Genomic DNA, 27,551 nt, shown 5'->3' with positions numbered 1-27,551 from the left:
TCCCGCAGAGGAATAGATCTGACTAGTAAGAATCTTAAAACCTATGTATTGATATGTCTCCGTAAGGGAATCAAGTGTGTCTAGACTGGCATAAACATGGCAGCGAGAATCAGCTCAAACCCACTCTAAAAAGGAATTTCAAAAACAGAACAAAGAAACAGGGAAATTCTTTACAATTCCTTCAGGGTCTCTGATGCAACCTGGAATGACCCTATCTACGATGACAGCTGGATGTGGCATGAGGCTGGACACTTGGGACTGAGAGGATTGGAGAGATTGGGTGAGCAAAGGCAGACCCTTTATAGCAATAATGCATGGCACCCATTCCATGATTCCCAACTCTCCAGGTTGAAGGGAATATTACTACAGCTTTAACATGTACGGGAAACCTAGAGAATGGACACACTGTGAATACGAAAGGTTTCTAAAACTCAATGAAGAGTCCCTCTCCTGGGGCTCCGGTTTGACTTTCCAACTGCTTTCCTATCAATCTCCCAACTTGGAGAGATAGCCCCTTTAAGCTCCTGGTTCACACAGATTGCCAATTTGGCAGAGGATGAAAGGGAAGAGGGAGAACCAATGAGAGAGTCGCTGTTAGGCATTTGGATGGGCACATGTCACTCTAATTTCCCGGCAGGAAGAAGAATTAACCAAAGTCTCAGCCACCCACCGGGAACCAGTATAGGTCCTGAACCAAAAGTTTGGACTTGCGTTCAGCTCACAAAAAACGAGTTTGAAAATGGAGCTCAGGGGCACAGCAATTCACAAACAGGCAGAGTAATCAAGGCCAAGAATCGTCCAAAAATCTGTTGAGGGAAGGCAACGAGGCGGACTTGAAATCGAGGCAGAATAGCAGGAAACAGATTTCAAGAGGTACGTTGGAATCACCTGTAAAGCACAGGAAGAGGGGCACAACTTCGACAATGATGCACTTGGCCAAAAAGGGCGTATGCGTTTTCTCCTGAATATATTCAGGAGAACACGCATACGCCCTTTTGGCCAAGCAAGCAAGCGGGCAATGCAAATCTGCACTACAAAGAAGTATCACTTCCCACGGGTCAAAAGGGACATCCACAAAATGTGTAAAAACCAGAAAGGCAAGACAGGCCGTGGCGAAATGGGAGCCTTGTTATGCTGATGGGCAGGATGTAAGTTGCCAACTGCCTCACTGGAGGAGTGCATTGTGCTCCCTAAAACAAGTAAACAACAGAGCTACAGAGCCAAGGGCACTTCCAGTCTAGGGAATATACCTTGGGAAAACTGAAAATCCATAAGACAGAGCCACCCCCAAATTGAGGGCTGCACTGCTTACAAGAACCTCAACCTGGGTACACCGGAAATATCCCAGGAAATATAAAAATGGTTCAAAAAATTGTGGAAATTACATACGATGGAATATCCCTCAGCCATGAAATCAATGTCATAAGACCAGTAGCAGCAAAATGAGTGGATTCAGGTACGATGATTCTAAGTGAAAGAAGTCACACAGAAAAAGAAACTTATCATAAGATATCACTTAGGAAGATCCTGTAAACATGGCTACACATGAACTGAGTTAGGAAAGAGAACAGAGTCTCACATTTAGAAAACACTCTTATGCCTGCTTAAGGGGGAAGGAGAGGTGGGGTGATGCATCAAACCAGAGTTTGATATAAGCACAGGTACTGTTCCAAAAACCAACTATGGAATAGACAAGACCTACACCTTCCTCAGTGAAAGGGACTCAAAACCCCATATTTCCCACAGAGGAATAGATCTGACTAGTAAGAATCTTAAAACCTATGTATTGATATGTCTCCATAAGGGAATCAAGTGTGTCTAGACTGGCATAAACATGGCAGCGAGAATCAGCTCAAACCCACTCTAAAAAGGAATTTCAAAAACAGAACAAAGAAACAGGGAAATTCTTTACAATTCCTTCAGGGTCTCTGATGCAACCTGGAATGACCCTATCTACGATGACAGCTGGATGTGGCATGAGGCTGGACACTTGGGACTGAGAGGATTGGTGAGATTGGTTGAGCAAATGCAGACCCTTTAAAGCAATAATGCATGGCAACCATTCCATGGGTCCCACCTCTCCAGGTTGAAGGGAATATTACTACAGCTATAACATGTACGGGAAACCTAGAGAATGGACACACTGTGAATACGAAAGGTTTCTAAAACTCAACGAAGAGTCCCTCTCCTGGTGCTCCGGTTTGACTTTCCAACAGCTTTACTATCAATCTCCCAACTTGGAGAGACAGCCCCTTTAAGCTCCTGGTTCACACAGGTTGCCCATTTGGCAGAGGAGGAAAGGGAAGAGGGAGAACCAATGAGAGAGTAGCTGTTAGGCATTTGGATGGGCACATGTCACTCTAATTTCCCGGCAGGAAGAAGAATTCACCAAAGTCTCAGCCACCCACCGGGAACCAGTATAGGTCCTGAACCAAATGTTTGGACTTGTGTTCAGCTCACAAAAAACGAGTTGGAAAATGGAGCTCAGGGGCACAGCAATTCACAAACTGGCAGAGTAATCAAGGCCAACTATCGTCCAAAAATCTGTTGAGGGAAGGCAACGAGGCGGACTTGAATGCGAGGCAGAATAGCAGGAAACAGATTTCAAGAGGTACGTTAGAATCGCCTGTAAAGCACAGGAAGAGGGGCACAACTTCGACAATGATGCACTTGGCCAAAAAGGGCGTATGCGTTTTCTCCTGAATATATTCAGGAGAAAACGCATACGCCCTTTTTGGCCAAGCAAGCAAGCGGGCAATGCAAATCTGCACTACAAAGAAGTATCACTTCCCACCGGTCAAAAGGGACATCCACAAAATGTGTAAAAACCAGAAAGGCAAGACAGGCCCTGGAGAACAGGGAGCCTTGTTATGCTGATGGGCGGGATGTAAGTTGCCAACTGCCTCACTGGAGGAGTGCATTGTGTTCCCTAAAACAAGTAAACAACAGAGCTACAGAGCCAAGGGCACTTCCAGTCTAGGGAATATACCTTGGGAAAACTGAAAATCCATAAGACAGAGCCACCCCCAAATTGAGGGCTGCACTGCTTACAAGAACCTCAACCTGGGTACACCTGAAATATCCCAGGAAATATAAAAATGGTTCAAAACATTGTGGAACTTACGTACGATGGAATATCCCTCAGCCATGAAATCAATGTCATAAGACCAGTAGCAGCAAAATGAGTGGATTCAGGTACGATGATTCTAAGTGAAAGAAGTCACACAGAAAAAGAAACTTATCATAAGATATCACTTAGGAAGATCCTGTAAACATGGCTACACATGAACTGAGTTAGGAAAGAGAACAGAGTCTCACATTTAGAAAACACTCTTATGCCTGCTTAAGGGGGAAGGAGAGGTGGGGTGATGCATCAAACCAGAGTTTGATATAAGCACAGGTACTGTTCCAAAAACCAACTATGGAATAGACAAGACCTACACCTTCCTCAGTGAAAGGGACTCAAAACCCCATATTTCCCGCAGAGGAATAGATCTGACTAGTAAGAATCTTAAAACCTATGTATTGATATGTCTCCGTAAGGGAATCAAGTGTGTCTAGACTGGCATAAACATGGCAGCGAGAATCAGCTCAAACCCACTCTAAAAAGGAATTTCAAAAACAGAACAAAGAAACAGGGAAATTCTTTACAATTCCTTCAGGGTCTCTGATGCAACCTGGAATGACCCTATCTACGATGACAGCTGGATGTGGCATGAGGCTGGACACTTGGGACTGAGAGGATTGGTGAGATTGGGTGAGCAAATGCAGACCCTTTAAAGCAATAATGCATGGCAACCATTCCATGGGTCCCAACTCTCCAGGTTGAAGGGAATATTACTACAGCTATAACATGTACGGGAAACCTAGAGAATGGACAAACTGTGAATATGAAAGGTTTCTAAAACTCAACGAAGAGTCCCTCTCCTGGTGCTCTGGTTTGACTTTCCAACAGCTTAACTATCAATATCCCAACTTGGAGAGACAGCCCCTTTAAGCCCCTGGTTCACACAGGTTGCCCATTTGGCAGAGGATGAAAGGGAAGAGGGAGAACCAATGAGAGAGTCGCTGTTAGGCATTTGGATGGGCACATGTCACTCTAATTTCCCGGCAGGAAGAAGAATTAACCAAAGTCTCAGCCACCCACCGGGAACCAGTATAGGGCCTGAACCAAAAGTTTGGACTTGCGTTCAGCTCACAAAAAACGAGTTTGAAAATGGAGCTCAGGGGCACAGCAATTCACAAACAGGCAGAGTAATCAAGGCCAAGAATCGTCCAAAAATCTGTTGAGGGAAGGCAACGAGGCGGACTTGAAATCGAGGCAGAATAGCAGGAAACACATTTCAAGAGGTACGTTGGAATCACCTGTAAAGCACAGGAAGAGGGGCACAACTTCGACAATGATGCACTTGGCCAAAAAGGGCGTATGCGTTTTCTCCTGAATATATTCAGGAGAACACGCATACGCCCTTTTTGGCCAAGCAAGCAAGCGGGCAATGCAAATCTGCACTACAAAGAAGTATCACTTCCCACGGGTCAAAAGGGACATCCACAAAATGTGTAAAAACCAGAAAGGCAAGACAGGCCGTGGCGAAATGGGAGCCTTGTTATGCTGATGGGCAGGATGTAAGTTGCCAACTGCCTCACTGGAGGAGTGCATTGTGTTCCCTAAAACAAGTAAACAACAGAGCTACAGAGCCAAGGGCACTTCCAGTCTAGGGAATATACCTTGGGAAAACTGAAAATCCATAAGACAGAGCCACCCCCAAATTGAGGGCTGCACTGCTTACAAGAACCTCAACCTGGGTACACCGGAAATATCCCAGGAAATATAAAAATGGTTCAAAAAATTGTGGAAATTACATACGATGGAATATCCCTCAGCCATGAAATCAATGTCATAAGACAAGTAGCAGCAAAATGAGTGGATTCAGGTACGATGATTCTAAGTGAAAGAAGTCACACAGAAAAAGAAACTTATCATAAGATATCACTTAGGAAGATCCTGTAAACATGGCTACACATGAACTGAGTTAGGAAAGAGAACAGAGTCTCACATTTAGAAAACACTCTTATGCCTGCTTAAGGGGGAAGGAGAGGTGGGGTGATGCATCAAACCAGAGTTTGATATAAGCACAGGTACTGTTCCAAAAACCAACTATGGAATAGACAAGACCTACACCTTCCTCAGTGAAAGGGACTCAAAACCCCATATTTCCCACAGAGGAATAGATCTGACTAGTAAGAATCTTAAAACCTATGTATTGATATGTCTCCGTAAGGGAATCAAGTGTGTCTAGACTGGCATAAACATGGCAGCGAGAATCAGCTCAAACCCACTCTAAAAAGGAATTTCAAAAACAGAACAAAGAAACAGGGAAATTCTTTACAATTCCTTCAGGGTCTCTGATGCAACCTGGAATGACCCTATCTACGATGACAGCTGGATGTGGCATGAGGCTGGACACTTGGGACTGAGAGGATTGGTGAGATTGGGTGAGCAAATGCAGACCCTTTAAAGCAATAATGCATGGCCACCATTCCATGGGTCCCACCTCTCCAGGTTGAAGGGAATATTACTACAGCTATAACATGTACGGGAAACCTAGAGAATGGACACACTGTGAATACGAAAGGTTTCTAAAACTCAACGAAGAGTCCCTCTCCTGGTGCTCCGGTTTGACTTTCCAACAGCTTTACTATCAATCTCCCAACTTGGAGAGACAGCCCCTTTAAGCTCCTGGTTCACACAGGTTGCCCATTTGGCAGAGGAGGAAAGGGAAGAGGGAGAACCAATGAGAGAGTAGCTGTTAGGCATTTGGATGGGCACATGTCACTCTAATTTCCCGGCAGGAAGAAGAATTCACCAAAGTCTCAGCCACCCACCGGGAACCAGTATAGGTCCTGAACCAAATGTTTGGACTTGCGTTCAGCTCACAAAAAACGAGTTGAAAAATGGAGCTCAGGGGCACAGCAATTCACAAACTGGCAGAGTAATCAAGGCCAACTATCGTCCAAAAATCTGTTGAGGGAAGGCAACGAGGCGGACTTGAATGCGAGGCAGAATAGCAGGAAACAGATTTCAAGAGGTACGTTAGAATCGCCTGTAAAGCACAGGAAGAGGGGCACAACTTCGACAATGATGCACTTGGCCAAAAAGGGCGTATGCGTTTTCTCCTGAATATATTCAGGAGAACACGCATACGCCCTTTTGGCCAAGCAAGCAAGCGGGCAATGCAAATCTGCACTACAAAGAAGTATCACTTCCCACCGGTCAAAAGGGACATCCACAAAATGTGTAAAAACCAGAAAGGCAAGACAGGCCCTGGAGAACAGGGAGCCTTGTTATGCTGATGGGCGGGATGTAAGTTGCCAACTGCCTCACTGGAGGAGTGCATTGTGTTCCCTAAAACAAGTAAACAACAGAGCTACAGAGCCAAGGGCACTTCCAGTCTAGGGAATATACCTTGGGAAAACTGAAAATCCATAAGACAGAGCCACCCCCAAATTGAGGGCTGCACTGCTTACAAGAACCTCAACCTGGGTACACCTGAAATATCCCAGGAAATATAAAAATGGTTCAAAACATTGTGGAACTTACGTACGATGGAATATCCCTCAGCCATGAAATCAATGTCATAAGACCAGTAGCAGCAAAATGAGTGGATTCAGGTACGATGATTCTAAGTGAAAGAAGTCACACAGAAAAAGAAACTTATCATAAGATATCACTTAGGAAGATCCTGTAAACATGGCTACACATGAACTGAGTTAGGAAAGAGAACAGAGTCTCACATTTAGAAAACACTCTTATGCCTGCTTAAGGGGGAAGGAGAGGTGGGGTGATGCATCAAACCAGAGTTTGATATAAGCACAGGTACTGTTCCAAAAACCAACTATGGAATAGACAAGACCTACACCTTCCTCAGTGAAAGGGACTCAAAACCCCATATTTCCCGCAGAGGAATAGATCTGACTAGTAAGAATCTTAAAACCTATGTATTGATATGTCTCCGTAAGGGAATCAAGTGTGTCTAGACTGGCATAAACATGGCAGCGAGAATCAGCTCAAACCCACTCTAAAAAGGAATTTCAAAAACAGAACAAAGAAACAGGGAAATTCTTTACAATTCCTTCAGGGTCTCTGATGCAACCTGGAATGACCCTATCTACGATGACAGCTGGATGTGGCATGAGGCTGGACACTTGGGACTGAGAGGATTGGAGAGATTGGGTGAGCAAAGGCAGACCCTTTATAGCAATAATGCATGGCACCCATTCCATGATTCCCAACTCTCCAGGTTGAAGGGAATATTACTACAGCTTTAACATGTACGGGAAACCTAGAGAATGGACACACTGTGAATACGAAAGGTTTCTAAAACTCAATGAAGAGTCCCTCTCCTGGGGCTCCGGTTTGACTTTCCAACTGCTTTCCTATCAATCTCCCAACTTGGAGAGATAGCCCCTTTAAGCTCCTGGTTCACACAGATTGCCAATTTGGCAGAGGATGAAAGGGAAGAGGGAGAACCAATGAGAGAGTCGCTGTTAGGCATTTGGATGGGCACATGTCACTCTAATTTCCCGGCAGGAAGAAGAATTAACCAAAGTCTCAGCCACCCACCGGGAACCAGTATAGGTCCTGAACCAAAAGTTTGGACTTGCGTTCAGCTCACAAAAAACGAGTTTGAAAATGGAGCTCAGGGGCACAGCAATTCACAAACAGGCAGAGTAATCAAGGCCAAGAATCGTCCAAAAATCTGTTGAGGGAAGGCAACGAGGCGGACTTGAAATCGAGGCAGAATAGCAGGAAACAGATTTCAAGAGGTACGTTGGAATCACCTGTAAAGCACAGGAAGAGGGGCACAACTTCGACAATGATGCACTTGGCCAAAAAGGGCGTATGCGTTTTCTCCTGAATATATTCAGGAGAACACGCATACGCCCTTTTGGCCAAGCAAGCAAGCGGGCAATGCAAATCTGCACTACAAAGAAGTATCACTTCCCACGGGTCAAAAGGGACATCCACAAAATGTGTAAAAACCAGAAAGGCAAGACAGGCCGTGGCGAAATGGGAGCCTTGTTATGCTGATGGGCAGGATGTAAGTTGCCAACTGCCTCACTGGAGGAGTGCATTGTGCTCCCTAAAACAAGTAAACAACAGAGCTACAGAGCCAAGGGCACTTCCAGTCTAGGGAATATACCTTGGGAAAACTGAAAATCCATAAGACAGAGCCACCCCCAAATTGAGGGCTGCACTGCTTACAAGAACCTCAACCTGGGTACACCGGAAATATCCCAGGAAATATAAAAATGGTTCAAAAAATTGTGGAAATTACATACGATGGAATATCCCTCAGCCATGAAATCAATGTCATAAGACCAGTAGCAGCAAAATGAGTGGATTCAGGTACGATGATTCTAAGTGAAAGAAGTCACACAGAAAAAGAAACTTATCATAAGATATCACTTAGGAAGATCCTGTAAACATGGCTACACATGAACTGAGTTAGGAAAGAGAACAGAGTCTCACATTTAGAAAACACTCTTATGCCTGCTTAAGGGGGAAGGAGAGGTGGGGTGATGCATCAAACCAGAGTTTGATATAAGCACAGGTACTGTTCCAAAAACCAACTATGGAATAGACAAGACCTACACCTTCCTCAGTGAAAGGGACTCAAAACCCCATATTTCCCACAGAGGAATAGATCTGACTAGTAAGAATCTTAAAACCTATGTATTGATATGTCTCCATAAGGGAATCAAGTGTGTCTAGACTGGCATAAACATGGCAGCGAGAATCAGCTCAAACCCACTCTAAAAAGGAATTTCAAAAACAGAACAAAGAAACAGGGAAATTCTTTACAATTCCTTCAGGGTCTCTGATGCAACCTGGAATGACCCTATCTACGATGACAGCTGGATGTGGCATGAGGCTGGACACTTGGGACTGAGAGGATTGGTGAGATTGGTTGAGCAAATGCAGACCCTTTAAAGCAATAATGCATGGCAACCATTCCATGGGTCCCACCTCTCCAGGTTGAAGGGAATATTACTACAGCTATAACATGTACGGGAAACCTAGAGAATGGACACACTGTGAATACGAAAGGTTTCTAAAACTCAACGAAGAGTCCCTCTCCTGGTGCTCCGGTTTGACTTTCCAACAGCTTTACTATCAATCTCCCAACTTGGAGAGACAGCCCCTTTAAGCTCCTGGTTCACACAGGTTGCCCATTTGGCAGAGGAGGAAAGGGAAGAGGGAGAACCAATGAGAGAGTAGCTGTTAGGCATTTGGATGGGCACATGTCACTCTAATTTCCCGGCAGGAAGAAGAATTCACCAAAGTCTCAGCCACCCACCGGGAACCAGTATAGGTCCTGAACCAAATGTTTGGACTTGTGTTCAGCTCACAAAAAACGAGTTGGAAAATGGAGCTCAGGGGCACAGCAATTCACAAACTGGCAGAGTAATCAAGGCCAACTATCGTCCAAAAATCTGTTGAGGGAAGGCAACGAGGCGGACTTGAATGCGAGGCAGAATAGCAGGAAACAGATTTCAAGAGGTACGTTAGAATCGCCTGTAAAGCACAGGAAGAGGGGCACAACTTCGACAATGATGCACTTGGCCAAAAAGGGCGTATGCGTTTTCTCCTGAATATATTCAGGAGAAAACGCATACGCCCTTTTTGGCCAAGCAAGCAAGCGGGCAATGCAAATCTGCACTACAAAGAAGTATCACTTCCCACCGGTCAAAAGGGACATCCACAAAATGTGTAAAAACCAGAAAGGCAAGACAGGCCCTGGAGAACAGGGAGCCTTGTTATGCTGATGGGCGGGATGTAAGTTGCCAACTGCCTCACTGGAGGAGTGCATTGTGTTCCCTAAAACAAGTAAACAACAGAGCTACAGAGCCAAGGTCACTTCCAGTCTAGGGAATATACCTTGGGAAAACTGAAAATCCATAAGACAGAGCCACCCCCAAATTGAGGGCTGCACTGCTTACAAGAACCTCAACCTGGGTACACCTGAAATATCCCAGGAAATATAAAAATGGTTCAAAACATTGTGGAACTTACGTACGATGGAATATCCCTCAGCCATGAAATCAATGTCATAAGACCAGTAGCAGCAAAATGAGTGGATTCAGGTACGATGATTCTAAGTGAAAGAAGTCACACAGAAAAAGAAACTTATCATAAGATATCACTTAGGAAGATCCTGTAAACATGGCTACACATGAACTGAGTTAGGAAAGAGAACAGAGTCTCACATTTAGAAAACACTCTTATGCCTGCTTAAGGGGGAAGGAGAGGTGGGGTGATGCATCAAACCAGAGTTTGATATAAGCACAGGTACTGTTCCAAAAACCAACTATGGAATAGACAAGACCTACACCTTCCTCAGTGAAAGGGACTCAAAACCCCATATTTCCCGCAGAGGAATAGATCTGACTAGTAAGAATCTTAAAACCTATGTATTGATATGTCTCCGTAAGGGAATCAAGTGTGTCTAGACTGGCATAAACATGGCAGCGAGAATCAGCTCAAACCCACTCTAAAAAGGAATTTCAAAAACAGAACAAAGAAACAGGGAAATTCTTTACAATTCCTTCAGGGTCTCTGATGCAACCTGGAATGACCCTATCTACGATGACAGCTGGATGTGGCATGAGGCTGGACACTTGGGACTGAGAGGATTGGTGAGATTGGGTGAGCAAATGCAGACCCTTTAAAGCAATAATGCATGGCAACCATTCCATGGGTCCCAACTCTCCAGGTTGAAGGGAATATTACTACAGCTATAACATGTACGGGAAACCTAGAGAATGGACAAACTGTGAATATGAAAGGTTTCTAAAACTCAACGAAGAGTCCCTCTCCTGGTGCTCTGGTTTGACTTTCCAACAGCTTAACTATCAATATCCCAACTTGGAGAGACAGCCCCTTTAAGCCCCTGGTTCACACAGGTTGCCCATTTGGCAGAGGATGAAAGGGAAGAGGGAGAACCAATGAGAGAGTCGCTGTTAGGCATTTGGATGGGCACATGTCACTCTAATTTCCCGGCAGGAAGAAGAATTAACCAAAGTCTCAGCCACCCACCGGGAACCAGTATAGGGCCTGAACCAAAAGTTTGGACTTGCGTTCAGCTCACAAAAAACGAGTTTGAAAATGGAGCTCAGGGGCACAGCAATTCACAAACAGGCAGAGTAATCAAGGCCAAGAATCGTCCAAAAATCTGTTGAGGGAAGGCAACGAGGCGGACTTGAAATCGAGGCAGAATAGCAGGAAACACATTTCAAGAGGTACGTTGGAATCACCTGTAAAGCACAGGAAGAGGGGCACAACTTCGACAATGATGCACTTGGCCAAAAAGGGCGTATGCGTTTTCTCCTGAATATATTCAGGAGAACACGCATACGCCCTTTTTGGCCAAGCAAGCAAGCGGGCAATGCAAATCTGCACTACAAAGAAGTATCACTTCCCACGGGTCAAAAGGGACATCCACAAAATGTGTAAAAACCAGAAAGGCAAGACAGGCCGTGGCGAAATGGGAGCCTTGTTATGCTGATGGGCAGGATGTAAGTTGCCAACTGCCTCACTGGAGGAGTGCATTGTGCTCCCTAAAACAAGTAAACAACAGAGCTACAGAGCCAAGGGCACTTCCAGTCTAGGGAATATACCTTGGGAAAACTGAAAATCCATAAGACAGAGCCACCCCCAAATTGAGGGCTGCACTGCTTACAAGAACCTCAACCTGGGTACACCGGAAATATCCCAGGAAATATAAAAATGGTTCAAAAAATTGTGGAAATTACATACGATGGAATATCCCTCAGCCATGAAATCAATGTCATAAGACCAGTAGCAGCAAAATGAGTGGATTCAGGTACGATGATTCTAAGTGAAAGAAGTCACACAGAAAAAGAAACTTATCATAAGATATCACTTAGGAAGATCCTGTAAACATGGCTACACATGAACTGAGTTAGGAAAGAGAACAGAGTCTCACATTTAGAAAACACTCTTATGCCTGCTTAAGGGGGAAGGAGAGGTGGGGTGATGCATCAAACCAGAGTTTGATATAAGCACAGGTACTGTTCCAAAAACCAACTATGGAATAGACAAGACCTACACCTTCCTCAGTGAAAGGGACTCAAAACCCCATATTTCCCGCAGAGGAATAGATCTGACTAGTAAGAATCTTAAAACCTATGTATTGATATGTCTCCATAAGGGAATCAAGTGTGTCTAGACTGGCATAAACATGGCAGCGAGAATCAGCTCAAACCCACTCTAAAAAGGAATTTCAAAAACAGAACAAAGAAACAGGGAAATTCTTTACAATTCCTTCAGGGTCTCTGATGCAACCTGGAATGACCCTATCTACGATGACAGCTGGATGTGGCATGAGGCTGGACACTTGGGACTGAGAGGATTGGTGAGATTGGGTGAGCAAATGCAGACCCTTTAAAGCAATAATGCATGGCAACCATTCCATGGGTCCCAATCTCCAGGTTGAAGGGAATATTACTACAGCTATAACATGTACGGGAAACCTAGAGAATGGACAAACTGTGAATATGAAAGGTTTCTAAAACTCAACGAAGAGTCCCTCTCCTGGTGCTCCGGTTTGACTTTCCAACAGCTTAACTATCAATATCCCAACTTGGAGAGACAGCCCCTTTAAGCCCCTGGTTCACACAGGTTGCCCATTTGGCAGAGGATGAAAGGGAAGAGGGAGAACCAATGAGAGAGTCGCTGTTAGGCATTTGGATGGGCACATGTCACTCTAATTTCCCGGCAGGAAGAAGAATTAACCAAAGTCTCAGCCACCCACCGGGAACCAGTATAGGGCCTGAACCAAAAGTTTGGACTTGCGTTCAGCTCACAAAAAACGAGTTTGAAAATGGAGCTCAGGGGCACAGCAATTCACAAACAGGCAGAGTAATCAAGGCCAACTATCGTCCAAAAATCTGTTGAGGGAAGGCAACGAGGCGGACTTGAATGCGAGGCAGAATAGCAGGAAACAGATTTCAAGAGGTACGTTAGAATCGCCTGTAAAGCACAGGAAGAGGGGCACAACTTCGACAATGATGCACTTGGCCAAAAAGGGCGTATGCGTTTTCTCCTGAATATATTCAGGAGAAAACGCATACGCCCTTTTTGGCCAAGCAAGCAAGCGGGCAATGCAAATCTGCACTACAAAGAAGTATCACTTCCCACCGGTCAAAAGGGACATCCACAAAATGTGTAAAAACCAGAAAGGCAAGACAGGCCCTGGAGAACAGGGAGCCTTGTTATGCTGATGGGCGGGATGTAAGTTGCCAACTGCCTCACTGGAGGAGTGCATTGTGTTCCCTAAAACAAGTAAACAACAGAGCTACAGAGCCAAGGTCACTTCCAGTCTAGGGAATATACCTTGGGAAAACTGAAAATCCATAAGACAGAGCCACCCCCAAATTGAGGGCTGCACTGCTTACAAGAACCTCAACCTGGGTACACCTGAAATATCCCAGGAAATATAAAAATGGTTCAAAACATTGTGGAACTTACGTACGATGGAATATCCCTCAGCCATGAAATCAATGTCATAAGACCAGTAGCAGCAAAATGAGTGGATTCAGGTACGATGATTCTAAGTGAAAGAAGTCACACAGAAAAAGAAACTTATCATAAGATATCACTTAGGAAGATCCTGTAAACATGGCTACACATGAACTGAGTTAGGAAAGAGAACAGAGTCTCACATTTAGAAAACACTCTTATGCCTGCTTAAGGGGGAAGGAGAGGTGGGGTGATGCATCAAACCAGAGTTTGATATAAGCACACGTACTGTTCCAAAAACCAACTATGGAATAGACAAGACCTACACCTTCCTCAGTGAAAGGGACTCAAAACCCCATATTTCCCGCAGAGGAATAGATCTGACTAGTAAGAATCTTAAAACCTATGTATTGATATGTCTCCGTAAGGGAATCAAGTGTGTCTAGACTGGCATAAACATGGCAGCGAGAATCAGCTCAAACCCACTCTAAAAAGGAATTTCAAAAACAGAACAAAGAAACAGGGAAATTCTTTACAATTCCTTCAGGGTCTCTGATGCAACCTGGAATGACCCTATCTACGATGACAGCTGGATGTGGCATGAGGCTGGACACTTGGGACTGAGAGGATTGGTGAGATTGGGTGAGCAAATGCAGACCCTTTAAAGCAATAATGCATGGCAACCATTCCATGGGTCCCAACTCTCCAGGTTGAAGGGAATATTACTACAGCTATAACATGTACGGGAAACCTAGAGAATGGACAAACTGTGAATATGAAAGGTTTCTAAAACTCAACGAAGAGTCCCTCTCCTGGTGCTCCGGTTTGACTTTCCAACAGCTTAACTATCAATATCCCAACTTGGAGAGACAGCCCCTTTAAGCCCCTGGTTCACACAGGTTGCCCATTTGGCAGAGGATGAAAGGGAAGAGGGAGAACCAATGAGAGAGTCGCTGTTAGGCATTTGGATGGGCACATGTCACTCTAATTTCCCGGCAGGAAGAAGAATTAACCAAAGTCTCAGCCACCCACCGGGAACCAGTATAGGGCCTGAACCAAAAGTTTGGACTTGCGTTCAGCTCACAAAAAACGAGTTTGAAAATGGAGCTCAGGGGCACAGCAATTCACAAACAGGCAGAGTAATCAAGGCCAAGAATCGTCCAAAAATCTGTTGAGGGAAGGCAACGAGGCGGACTTGAAATCGAGGCAGAATAGCAGGAAACACATTTCAAGAGGTACGTTGGAATCACCTGTAAAGCACAGGAAGAGGGGCACAACTTCGACAATGATGCACTTGGCCAAAAAGGGCGTATGCGTTTTCTCCTGAATATATTCAGGAGAACACGCATACGCCCTTTTTGGCCAAGCAAGCAAGCGGGCAATGCAAATCTGCACTACAAAGAAGTATCACTTCCCACGGGTCAAAAGGGACATCCACAAAATGTGTAAAAACCAGAAAGGCAAGACAGGCCGTGGCGAAATGGGAGCCTTGTTATGCTGATGGGCAGGATGTAAGTTGCCAACTGCCTCACTGGAGGAGTGCATTGTGCTCCCTAAAACAAGTAAACAACAGAGCTACAGAGCCAAGGGCACTTCCAGTCTAGGGAATATACCTTGGGAAAACTGAAAATCCATAAGACAGAGCCACCCCCAAATTGAGGGCTGCACTGCTTACAAGAACCTCAACCTGGGTACACCGGAAATATCCCAGGAAATATAAAAATGGTTCAAAAAATTGTGGAAATTACATACGATGGAATATCCCTCAGCCATGAAATCAATGTCATAAGACCAGTAGCAGCAAAATGAGTGGATTCAGGTACGATGATTCTAAGTGAAAGAAGTCACACAGAAAAAGAAACTTATCATAAGATATCACTTAGGAAGATCCTGTAAACATGGCTACACATGAACTGAGTTAGGAAAGAGAACAGAGTCTCACATTTAGAAAACACTCTTATGCCTGCTTAAGGGGGAAGGAGAGGTGGGGTGATGCATCAAACCAGAGTTTGATATAAGCACAGGTACTGTTCCAAAAACCAACTATGGAATAGACAAGACCTACACCTTCCTCAGTGAAAGGGACTCAAAACCCCATATTTCCCGCAGAGGAATAGATCTGACTAGTAAGAATCTTAAAACCTATGTATTGATATGTCTCCATAAGGGAATCAAGTGTGTCTAGACTGGCATAAACATGGCAGCGAGAATCAGCTCAAACCCACTCTAAAAAGGAATTTCAAAAACAGAACAAAGAAACAGGGAAATTCTTTACAATCCCTTCAGGGTCTCTGATGCAACCTGGAATGACCCTATCTACGATGACAGCTGGATGTGGCATGAGGCTGGACACTTGGGACTGAGAGGATTGGTGAGATTGGGTGAGCAAATGCAGACCCTTTAAAGCAATAATGCATGGCCACCATTCCATGGGTCCCACCTCTCCAGGTTGAAGGGAATATTACTACAGCTATAACATGTACGGGAAACCTAGAGAATGGACACACTGTGAATACGAAAGGTTTCTAAAACTCAACGAAGAGTCCCTCTCCTGGTGCTCCGGTTTGACTTTCCAACAGCTTTACTATCAATCTCCCAACTTGGAGAGACAGCCCCTTTAAGCTCCTGGTTCACACAGGTTGCCCATTTGGCAGAGGAGGAAAGGGAAGAGGGAGAACCAATGAGAGAGTAGCTGTTAGGCATTTGGATGGGCACATGTCACTCTAATTTCCCGGCAGGAAGAAGAATTCACCAAAGTCTCAGCCACCCACCGGGAACCAGTATAGGTCCTGAACCAAATGTTTGGACTTGCGTTCAGCTCACAAAAAACGAGTTGAAAAATGGAGCTCAGGGGCACAGCAATTCACAAACTGGCAGAGTAATCAAGGCCAACTATCGTCCAAAAATCTGTTGAGGGAAGGCAACGAGGCGGACTTGAATGCGAGGCAGAATAGCAGGAAACAGATTTCAAGAGGTACGTTAGAATCGCCTGTAAAGCACAGGAAGAGGGGCACAACTTCGACAATGATGCACTTGGCCAAAAAGGGCGTATGCGTTTTCTCCTGAATATATTCAGGAGAAAACGCATACGCCCTTTTTGGCCAAGCAAGCAAGCGGGCAATGCAAATCTGCACTACAAAGAAGTATCACTTCCCACCGGTCAAAAGGGACATCCACAAAATGTGTAAAAACCAGAAAGGCAAGACAGGCCCTGGAGAACAGGGAGCCTTGTTATGCTGATGGGCGGGATGTAAGTTGCCAACTGCCTCACTGGAGGAGTGCATTGTGTTCCCTAAAACAAGTAAACAACAGAGCTACAGAGCCAAGGTCACTTCCAGTCTAGGGAATATACCTTGGGAAAACTGAAAATCCATAAGACAGAGCCACCCCCAAATTGAGGGCTGCACTGCTTACAAGAACCTCAACCTGGGTACACCTGAAATATCCCAGGAAATATAAAAATGGTTCAAAACATTGTGGAACTTACGTACGATGGAATATCCCTCAGCCATGAAATCAATGTCATAAGACCAGTAGCAGCAAAATGAGTGGATTCAGGTACGATGATTCTAAGTGAAAGAAGTCACACAGAAAAAGAAACTTATCATAAGATATCACTTAGGAAGATCCTGTAAACATGGCTACACATGAACTGAGTTAGGAAAGAGAACAGAGTCTCACATTTAGAAAACACTCTTATGCCTGCTTAAGGGGGAAGGAGAGGTGGGGTGATGCATCAAACCAGAGTTTGATATAAGCACAGGTACTGTTCCAAAAACCAACTATGGAATAGACAAGACCTACACCTTCCTCAGTGAAAGGGACTCAAAACCCCATATTTCCCGCAGAGGAATAGATCTGACTAGTAAGAATCTTAAAACCTATGTATTGATATGTCTCCGTAAGGGAATCAAGTGTGTCTAGACTGGCATAAACATGGCAGCGAGAATCAGCTCAAACCCACTCTAAAAAGGAATTTCAAAAACAGAACAAAGAAACAGGGAAATTCTTTACAATTCCTTCAGGGTCTCTGATGCAACCTGGAATGACCCTATCTACGATGACAGCTGGATGTGGCATGAGGCTGGACACTTGGGACTGAGAGGATTGGTGAGATTGGGTGAGCAAATGCAGACCCTTTAAAGCAATAATGCATGGCAACCATTCCATGGGTCCCAACTCTCCAGGTTGAAGGGAATATTACTACAGCTATAACATGTACGGGAAACCTAGAGAATGGACAAACTGTGAATATGAAAGGTTTCTAAAACTCAACGAAGAGTCCCTCTCCTGGTGCTCCGGTTTGACTTTCCAACAGCTTAACTATCAATATCCCAACTTGGAGAGACAGCCCCTTTAAGCCCCTGGTTCACACAGGTTGCCCATTTGGCAGAGGATGAAAGGGAAGAGGGAGAACCAATGAGAGAGTCGCTGTTAGGCATTTGGATGGGCACATGTCACTCTAATTTCCCGGCAGGAAGAAGAATTAACCAAAGTCTCAGCCACCCACCGGGAACCAGTATAGGGCCTGAACCAAAAGTTTGGACTTGCGTTCAGCTCACAAAAAACGAGTTTGAAAATGGAGCTCAGGGGCACAGCAATTCACAAACAGGCAGAGTAATCAAGGCCAAGAATCGTCCAAAAATCTGTTGAGGGAAGGCAACGAGGCGGACTTGAAATCGAGGCAGAATAGCAGGAAACAGATTTCAAGAGGTACGTTGGAATCACCTGTAAAGCACAGGAAGAGGGGCACAACTTCGACAATGATGCACTTGGCCAAAAAGGGCGTATGCGTTTTCTCCTGAATATATTCAGGAGAACACGCATACGCCCTTTTTGGCCAAGCAAGCAAGCGGGCAATGCAAATCTGCACTACAAAGAAGTATCACTTCCCACGGGTCAAAAGGGACATCCACAAAATGTGTAAAAACCAGAAAGGCAAGACAGGCCGTGGCGAAATGGGAGCCTTGTTATGCTGATGGGCAGGATGTAAGTTGCCAACTGCCTCACTGGAGGAGTGCATTGTGCTCCCTAAAACAAGTAAACAACAGAGCTACAGAGCCAAGGGCACTTCCAGTCTAGGGAATATACCTTGGGAAAACTGAAAATCCATAAGACAGAGCCACCCCCAAATTGAGGGCTGCACTGCTTACAAGAACCTCAACCTGGGTACACCGGAAATATCCCAGGAAATATAAAAATGGTTCAAAAAATTGTGGAAATTACATACGATGGAATATCCCTCAGCCATGAAATCAATGTCATAAGACCAGTAGCAGCAAAATGAGTGGATTCAGGTACGATGATTCTAAGTGAAAGAAGTCACACAGAAAAAGAAACTTATCATAAGATATCACTTAGGAAGATCCTGTAAACATGGCTACACATGAACTGAGTTAGGAAAGAGAACAGAGTCTCACATTTAGAAAACACTCTTATGCCTGCTTAAGGGGGAAGGAGAGGTGGGGTGATGCATCAAACCAGAGTTTGATATAAGCACAGGTACTGTTCCAAAAACCAACTATGGAATAGACAAGACCTACACCTTCCTCAGTGAAAGGGACTCAAAACCCCATATTTCCCACAGAGGAATAGATCTGACTAGTAAGAATCTTAAAACCTATGTATTGATATGTCTCCATAAGGGAATCAAGTGTGTCTAGACTGGCATAAACATGGCAGCGAGAATCAGCTCAAACCCACTCTAAAAAGGAATTTCAAAAACAGAACAAAGAAACAGGGAAATTCTTTACAATTCCTTCAGGGTCTCTGATGCAACCTGGAATGACCCTATCTACGATGACAGCTGGATGTGGCATGAGGCTGGACACTTGGGACTGAGAGGATTGGTGAGATTGGGTGAGCAAATGCAGACCCTTTAAAGCAATAATGCATGGCAACCATTCCATGGGTCCCACCTCTCCAGGTTGAAGGGAATATTACTACAGCTATAACATGTACGGGAAACCTAGAGAATGGACACACTGTGAATACGAAAGGTTTCTAAAACTCAACGAAGAGTCCCTCTCCTGGTGCTCCGGTTTGACTTTCCAACAGCTTTACTATCAATCTCCCAACTTGGAGAGACAGCCCCTTTAAGCTCCTGGTTCACACAGGTTGCCCATTTGGCAGAGGAAGAAAGGGAAGAGGGAGAACCAATGAGAGAGTCGCTGTTAGGCATTTGGATGGGCACATGTCACTCTAATTTCCCGGCAGGAAGAAGAATTAACCAAAGACTCAACCACCCACCGGGAACCAGTATAGGTCCTGAACCAAAAGTTTGGACTTGCGTTCAGCTCACAAAAAACGAGTTTGAAAATGGAGCTCAGGGGCACAGCAATTCACAAACAGGCAGAGTAATCAAGGCCAAGAATCGTCCAAAAATCTGTTGAGGAAAGGCAAGGAGGCGGACTTGAAATCGAGGCAGAATAGCAGGAAACAGATTTCAAGAGGTACGTTGGAATCACCTGTAAAGCACAGGAAGAGGGGCACAACTTCGACAATGATGCACTTGGCCAAAAAGGGCGTATGCGTGTTCTCCTGAATATATTCAGGAGAACACGCATACGCCCTTTTGGCCAAGCAAGCAAGCGGGCAATGCAAATCTGCACTACAAAGAAGTATCACTTCCCACGGGTCAAAAGGGACATCCACCAAATGTGTAAACACCAGAAAGGCAAGACAGGCCGTGGCGAAATGGGAGCCTTGTTATGCTGATGGGCAGGATGTAAGTTGCCAACTGCCTCACTGGAGGAGTGCATTGTGCTCCCTAAAACAAGTAAACAACAGAGCTACAGAGCCAAGGGCACTTCCAGTCTAGGGAATATACCTTGGGAAAACTGAAAATCCATAAGACAGAGCCACCCCCAAATTGAGGGCTGCACTGCTTACAAGAACCTCAACCTGGGTACACCGGAAATATCCCAGGAAATATAAAAATGGTTCAAATCATTGTGGAACTTACGTACGATGGAATATCCCTCAGCCATGAAATCAATGTCATAAGACCAGTAGCAGCAAAATGAGTGGATTCAGGTACGATGATTCTAAGTGAAAGAAGTCACACAGAAAAAGAAACTTATCATAAGATATCACTTAGGAAGATCCTGTAAACATGGCTACACATGAACTGAGTTAGGAAAGAGAACAGAGTCTCACATTTAGAAAACACTCTTATGCCTGCTTAAGGGGGAAGGAGAGGTGGGGTGATGCATCAAACCAGAGTTTGATATAAGCACACGTACTGTTCCAAAAACCAACTATGGAATAGACAAGACCTACACCTTCCTCAGTGAAAGGGACTCAAAACCCCATATTTCCCGCAGAGGAATAGATCTGACTAGTAAGAATCTTAAAACCTATGTATTGATATGTCTCCGTAAGGGAATCAAGTGTGTCTAGACTGGCATAAACATGGCAGCGAGAATCAGCTCAAACCCACTCTAAAAAGGAATTTCAAAAACAGAACAAAGAAACAGGGAAATTCTTTACAATTCCTTCAGGGTCTCTGATGCAACCTGGAATGACCCTATCTACGATGACAGCTGGATGTGGCATGAGGCTGGACACTTGGGACTGAGAGGATTGGTGAGATTGGGTGAGCAAATGCAGACCCTTTAAAGCAATAATGCATGGCAACCATTCCATGGGTCCCACCTCTCCAGGTTGAAGGGAATATTACTACAGCTATAACATGTACGGGAAACCTAGAGAATGGACACACTGTGAATACGAAAGGTTTCTAAAACTCAACGAAGAGTCCCTCTCCTGGTGCTCCGGTTTGACTTTCCAACAGCTTAACTATCAATCTCCCAACTTGGAGAGACAGCCCCTTTAAGCCCCTGGTTCACACAGGTTGCCCATTTGGCAGAGGAGGAAAGGGAAGAGGGAGAACCAATGAGAGAGTAGCTGTTAGGCATTTGGATGGGCAAATGTCACTCTAATTTCCCGGCAGGAAGAAGAATTCACCAAAGTCTCAGCCACCCACCGGGAACCAGTATAGGTCCTGAACCAAATGTTTGGACTTGCGTTCAGCTCTCAAAAAACGAGTTGAAAAATGGAGCTCAGGGGCACAGCAATTCACAAACTGGCAGAGTAATCAAGGCCAACTATCGTCCAAAAATCTGTTGAGGGAAGGCAACGAGGCGGACTTGAATGCGAGGCAGAATAGCAGGAAACAGATTTCAAGAGGTACGTTAGAATCGCCTGTAAAGCACAGGAAGAGGGGCACAACTTCGACAATGATGCACTTGGCCAAAAAGGGCGTATGCGTTTTCTCCTGAATATATTCAGGAGAAAACGCATACGCCCTTTTTGGCCAAGCAAGCAAGCGGGCAATGCAAATCTGCACTACAAAGAAGTATCACTTCCCACCGGTCAAAAGGGACATCCACAAAATGTGTAAAAACCAGAAAGGCAAGACAGGCCCTGGAGAACAGGGAGCCTTGTTATGCTGATGGGCGGGATGTAAGTTGCCAACTGCCTCACTGGAGGAGTGCATTGTGTTCCCTAAAACAAGTAAACAACAGTGCTACAGAGCCAAGGGCACTTCCAGTCTAGGGAATATACCTTGGGAAAACTGAAAATCCATAAGACAGAGCCACCCCCAAATTGAGGGCTGCACTGCTTACAAGAACCTCAACCTGGGTACACCTGAAATATCCCAGGAAATATAAAAATGGTTCAAAACATTGTGGAACTTACGTACGATGGAATATCCCTCAGCCATGAAATCAATGTCATAAGACCAGTAGCAGCAAAATGAGTGGATTCAGGTACGATGATTCTAAGTGAAAGAAGTCACACAGAAAAAGAAACTTATCATAAGATATCACTTAGGAAGATCCTGTAAACATGGCTACACATGAACTGAGTTAGGAAAGAGAACAGAGTCTCACATTTAGAAAACACTCTTATGCCTGCTTAAGGGGGAAGGAGAGGTGGGGTGATGCATCAAACCAGAGTTTGATATAAGCACAGGTACTGTTCCAAAAACCAACTATGGAATAGACAAGACCTACACCTTCCTCAGTGAAAGGGACTCAAAACCCCATATTTCCCGCAGAGGAATAGATCTGACTAGTAAGAATCTTAAAACCTATGTATTGATATGTCTCCGTAAGGGAATCAAGTGTGTCTAGACTGGCATAAACATGGAAGCGAGAATCAGCTCAAACCCACTCTAAAAAGGAATTTCAAAAACAGAACAAAGAAACAGGGAAATTCTTTACAATTCCTTCAGGGTCTCTGATGCAACCTGGAATGACCCTATCTACAATGACAGCTGGATGCGGCATGAGGCTGGACACTTGGGACTGAGAGGATTGGAGAGATTGGGTGAGCAAAGGCAGACCCTTTAAAGCAATAATGCATGGCACCCATTCCATGGGTCCCAACTCTCCAGGTTGAAGGGAATATTACTACAGCTTTAACATGTACGGGAAACCTAGAGAATGGACACACTGTGAATACGAAAGGTTTCTAAAACTCAATGAAGAGTCCCTCTCCTGGGGCTCCTGTTTGACTTTCCAACTGCTTTCCTATCAATCTCCCAACTTGGAGAGATAGCCCCTTTAAGCTCCTGGTTCACACAGATTGCCAATTTGGCAGAGGATGAAAGGGAAGAGGGAGAACCAATGAGAGAGTCGCTGTTAGGCATTTGGATGGGCACATGTCACTCTAATTTCCCGGCAGGAAGAAGAATTCACCAAAGTCTCAGCCACCCACCGGGAACCAGTATAGGTCCTGAACCAAAAGTTTGGACTTGCGTTCAGCTCACAAAAAACGAGTTTGTAAATGGAGCTCAGGGGCACAGCAATTCACAAACAGGCAGAGTAATCAAGGCCAAGAATCGTCCAAAAATCTGTTGAGGGAAGGCAACGAGGCGGACTTGAAATCGAGGCAGAATAGCAGGAAACAGATTTCAAGAGGTACGTTGGAATCACCTGTAAAGCACAGGAAGAGGGGCACAACTTCGACAATGATGCACTTGGCCAAAAAGGGCGTATGCGTTTTCTCCTGAATATATTCAGGAGAACACGCATACGCCCTTTTGGCCAAGCAAGCAAGCGGGCAATGCAAATCTGCACTACAAAGAAGTATCACTTCCCACGGGTCAAAAGGGACATCCACAAAATGTGTAAAAGCCAGAAAGGCAAGACAGGCCGTGGCGAAATGGGAGCCTTGTTATGCTGATGGGCGGGATGTAAGTTGCCAACTGCCTCACTGGAGGAGTGCATTGTGCTCCCTAAAACAAGTAAACAACAGAGCTACAGAGCCAAGGGCACTTCCAGTCTAGGGAATATACCTTGGGAAAACTGAAAATCCATAAGACAGAGCCACCCCCAAATTGAGGGCTGCACTGCTTACAAGAACCTCAACCTGGGTACACCGGAAATATCCCAGGAAATATAAAAATGGTTCAAAAAATTGTGGAAATTACATACGATGGAATATCCCTCAGCCATGAAATCAATGTCATAAGACCAGTAGCAGCAAAATGAGTGGATTCAGGTACGATGATTCTAAGTGAAAGAAGTCACACAGAAAAAGAAACTTATCATAAGATATCACTTAGGAAGATCCTGTAAACATGGCTACACATGAACTGAGTTAGGAAAGAGAACAGAGTCTCACATTTAGAAAACACTCTTATGCCTGCTTAAGGGGGAAGGAGAGGTGGGGTGATGCATCAAACCAGAGTTTGATATAAGCACAGGTACTGTTCCAAAAACCAACTATGGAATAGACAAGACCTACACCTTCCTCAGTGAAAGGGACTCAAAACCCCATATTTCCCACAGAGGAATAGATCTGACTAGTAAGAATCTTAAAACCTATGTATTGATATGTCTCCATAAGGGAATCAAGTGTGTCTAGACTGGCATAAACATGGCAGCGAGAATCAGCTCAAACCCACTCTAAAAAGGAATTTCAAAAACAGAACAAAGAAACAGGGAAATTCTTTACAATTCCTTCAGGGTCTCTGATGCAACCTGGAATGACCCTATCTACGATGACAGCTGGATGTGGCATGAGGCTGGACACTTGGGACTGAGAGGATTGGTGAGATTGGGTGAGCAAATGCAGACCCTTTAAAGCAATAATGCATGGCAACCATTCCATGGGTCCCACCTCTCCAGGTTGAAGGGAATATTACTACAGCTATAACATGTACGGGAAACCTAGAGAATGGACACACTGTGAATACGAAAGGTTTCTAAAACTCAACGAAGAGTCCCTCTCCTGGTGCTCCGGTTTGACTTTCCAACAGCTTTACTATCAATCTCCCAACTTGGAGAGACAGCCCCTTTAAGCTCCTGGTTCGCACAGGTTGCCCATTTGGCAGAGGAGGAAAGGGAAGAGGGAGAACCAATGAGAGAGTAGCTGTTAGGCATTTGGATGGGCACATGTCACTCTAATTTCCCGGCAGGAAGAAGAATTCACCAAAGTCTCAGCCACCCACCGGGAACCAGTATAGGTCCTGAACCAAATGTTTGGACTTGCGTTCAGCTCACAAAAAACGAGTTGAAAAATGGAGCTCAGGGGCACAGCAATTCACAAACTGGCAGAGTAATCAAGGCCAACTATCGTCCAAAAATCTGTTGAGGGAAGGCAACGAGGCGGACTTGAATGCGAGGCAGAATAGCAGGAAACAGATTTCAAGAGGTACGTTAGAATCGCCTGTAAAGCACAGGAAGAGGGGCACAACTTCGACAATGATGCACTTGGCCAAAAAGGGCGTATGCGTTTTCTCCTGAATATATTCAGGAGAAAACGCATACGCCCTTTTTGGCCAAGCAAGCAAGCGGGCAATGCAAATCTGCACTACAAAGAAGTATCACTTCCCACCGGTCAAAAGGGACATCCACAAAATGTGTAAAAACCAGAAAGGCAAGACAGGCCCTGGAGAACAGGGAGCCTTGTTATGCTGATGGGCGGGATGTAAGTTGCCAACTGCCTCACTGGAGGAGTGCATTGTGTTCCCTAAAACAAGTAAACAACAGAGCTACAGAGCCAAGGTCACTTCCAGTCTAGGGAATATACCTTGGGAAAACTGAAAATCCATAAGACAGAGCCACCCCCAAATTGAGGGCTGCACTGCTTACAAGAACCTCAACCTGGGTACACCGGAAATATCCCAGGAAATATAAAAATGGTTCAAAACATTGTGGAACTTACGTACGATGGAATATCCCTCAGCCATGAAATCAATGTCATAAGACCAGTAGCAGCAAAATGAGTGGATTCAGGTACGATGATTCTAAGTGAAAGAAGTCACACAGAAAAAGAAACTTATCATAAGATATCACTTAGGAAGATCCTGTAAACATGGCTACACATGAACTGAGTTAGGAAAGAGAACAGAGTCTCACATTTAGAAAACACTCTTATGCCTGCTTAAGGGGGAAGGAGAGGTGGGGTGATGCATCAAACCAGAGTTTGATATAAGCACAGGTACTGTTCCAAAAACCAACTATGGAATAGACAAGACCTACACCTTCCTCAGTGAAAGGGACTCAAAACCCCATATTTCCCGCAGAGGAATAGATCTGACTAGTAAGAATCTTAAAACCTATGTATTGATATGTCTCCGTAAGGGAATCAAGTGTGTCTAGACTGGCATAAACATGGCAGCGAGAATCAGCTCAAACCCACTCTAAAAAGGAATTTCAAAAACAGAACAAAGAAACAGGGAAATTCTTTACAATTCCTTCAGGGTCTCTGATGCAACCTGGAATGACCCTATCTACGATGACAGCTGGATGTGGCATGAGGCTGGACACTTGGGACTGAGAGGATTGGTGAGATTGGGTGAGCAAATGCAGACCCTTTAAAGCAATAATGCATGGCAACCATTCCATGGGTCCCAACTCTCCAGGTTGAAGGGAATATTACTACAGCTATAACATGTACGGGAAACCTAGAGAATGGACAAACTGTGAATATGAAAGGTTTCTAAAACTCAACGAAGAGTCCCTCTCCTGGTGCTCCGGTTTGACTTTCCAACAGCTTAACTATCAATATCCCAACTTGGAGAGACAGCCCCTTTAAGCTCCTGGTTCACACAGGTTGCCCATTTGGCAGAGGAGGAAAGGGAAGAGGGAGAACCAATGAGAGAGTAGCTGTTAGGCATTTGGATGGGCACATGTCACTCTAATTTCCCGGCAGGAAGAAGAATTAACCAAAGTCTCAGCCACCCACCGGGAACCAGTATAGGTCCTGAACCAAATGTTTGGACTTGCGTTCAGCTCACAAAAAACGAGTTGAAAAATGGAGCTCAGGGGCACAGCAATTCACAAACTGGCAGAGTAATCAAGGCCAACTATCGTCCAAAAATCTGTTGAGGAAAGGCAACGAGGCGGACTTGAATGCGAGGCAGAATAGCAGGAAACAGATTTCAAGAGGTACGTTAGAATCGCCTGTAAAGCACAGGAAGAGGGGCACAACTTCGACAATGATGCACTTGGCCAAAAAGGGCGTATGCGTTTTCTCCTGAATATATTCAGGAGAAAACGCATACGCCCTTTTTGGCCAAGCAAGCAAGCGGGCAATGCAAATCTGCACTACAAAGAAGTATCACTTCCCACCGGTCAAAAGGGACATCCACAAAATGTGTAAAAACCAGAAAGGCAAGACAGGCCCGGGAGAACAGGGAGCCTTGTTATGCTGATGGGCGGGATGTAAGTTGCCAACTGCCTCACTGGAGGAGTGCATTGTGTTCCCTAAAACAAGTAAACAACAGAGCTACAGAGCCAAGGTCATTTCCAGTCTAGGGAATATACCTTGGGAAAACTGAAAATCCATAAGACAGAGCCACCCCCAAATTGAGGGCTGCACTGCTTACAAGAACCTCAACCTGGGTACACCTGAAATATCCCAGGAAATATAAAAATGGTTCCAAACATTGTGGAACTTACGTACGATGGAATATCCCTCAGTCACGAAATCAATGTCATAAGACCAGTAGCAGCAAAATGAGTGGATTCAGGTACGATGATTCTAA

Source organism: Mesoplodon mirus, assembly GCF_964341445.2.
Source record: "Mesoplodon mirus genome assembly, chromosome: 8".
Classification (NCBI taxonomy): Eukaryota; Metazoa; Chordata; class Mammalia; order Artiodactyla; family Ziphiidae; genus Mesoplodon; species Mesoplodon mirus.
Note: the sequence above shows the minus strand (reverse complement) of the source record.